Source organism: Mus pahari, chromosome 7, assembly GCF_900095145.1.
Source record: "Mus pahari chromosome 7, PAHARI_EIJ_v1.1, whole genome shotgun sequence".
NCBI lineage: Eukaryota > Metazoa > Chordata > Mammalia > Rodentia > Muridae > Mus > Mus pahari.
Genome location: NC_034596.1, coordinates 23,835,242 through 23,837,073, shown reverse-complemented (window position 1 = coordinate 23,837,073; position 1,832 = coordinate 23,835,242).

The following is a 1,832-nucleotide window of genomic DNA, read 5'->3' as shown; positions in this document are numbered from 1 at the left end:
CACAGAGATGTGCCTGCCTCTGTCTCCCAAGTGCTGGGATTCAAGCTGTGCATCACCACCATCCAGCAAGGTATGGAATCTCTCAGTTCCAGCTCATCGTCAAACAACACAAGTTCAACATGTATTCTCTAGACATATGCTGTAAGGGCAAAGGAGATCAGAGAAAACACACTTCAGTTAGTAACCCGAAGGTTAATAATGATGGTGGTGTCGCTGTGTGTCTATGTAAGATAAGCAGTGACATAGTTAACGTTACTAGGACCCCAGAGTTTCCTCATACAAAGAAGACTACAATGTAGTCTTCTTTTACATTACAAACTCTGAAATTTTGCCATCGAACTGATAGTGTAGGTTTTTTTTTTTTTCTTTCCAAGAATGTATGTTTCTAGCTTGCCTCTGAAAATGCTTAGGAGAAATGACTGCACAGTTGGAGGTACCTGAAGCCTCTCACCTAGGAAAAAGCAGGTTGCTGAAGACATGCCTGACCTGCAGAGGACATAAAAAGTTCAAGTAAGAGCAAGAGGAGAGAAAAAGGAAAGAACTCTTCAGGTATCCACAGAGGTTTAAAGACACCAACTATCTATATGTATATATGTGTATGTGTTTATGGGTGTATGGGTGTATGGGTATATGGGTATATGGGTATATGGGTATATGGGTATTGGTATTGGAATATGTATATATACACACATATGCATTATTTGGGGGCAGGCACATATGATAGCTAAAGTTATCTCTTAAGTTTAAATAACTGTGCTTAAGAGATGTATGAAACAAAAATGCCTCTAACCTGAAAGCCCCTCTTGCCCAAGGACAGATAATGTCCTGGCGTTTTCAGGGCTGTTCATGTGACATAACGAGCCAAGTGTTTTCACTTCTATAAACACACTGGATTGCATCGATTGCACAGGATGATCACAGCTTGATCCCAAGTAGGTGGAAAGTACATAGGCAGGAAGAAGGTCAGGATGTATGCTTGCCCCATCAGACAAAGATGGGAAGTAACTAGCCTTGTGGGCTTACCTTTATAAGCCCCTGTCTAATGTAACTGGGAACTGTACTCTGGGAATCCCAGGTATGGACCTGGCCAGTTTAAAAAAAAAAAAAAAGCTTGCTTCAATTTGGCTCAAAAATTGTGGTAGTGGTCTTATCCTCACCTGTGGGGTTGACATGCACACACGTAGAGGTCAAAAGACAAGTGTGTGGAGTCACCTCTCTTCCTCCACCTTTACAAGGGTTCCGGGAATAGAACTTAGGTCTCCAGGCTTCTGTGGTAAGTGTTACCTGTTGAGCCATCTTGTTGGCCCTCAACTTGTTCTAAAACTAGGTGTCTAAAGGAGATAACCAATCACTCACCGCTGCCTTCCCAGGGTGAGTTGTTAGGATAATTGATTTAACATGGGATACCAGAGGTCATTATGTTAAATCAAGTAAGTCAGACTCAGAAGACAAATAGTGCTTGATTTATTCCATGTGTGGAAAGATAAACAATAGCAATAGTATTAATAATAACAACAACAACAACAACAACAACGCTGTGGCTTGCAAGTAGTAGGAGAACCACTGGGGAAGGATTAGGAAGGTGGGAACAGAGGGAGAGAAGATGAGAACAGAGACTGAAAGGCAAACCAAATAGGCCCTATATGTCCCCAACACAAGGACTCTCTGGTCCCCTCATGTCTAGCTGTTGACAAGTCATGGGCTCCACTGTTGAATGTGCTGACCATGAACCTTCAATGACTGACCTTGATCTGCAGGGCCCTTGACCTCTTGTCTCTGAGTTTCCTACCACACCTGGCAAGAACCTGTGTAGCCATGAGGTACCTATCGGG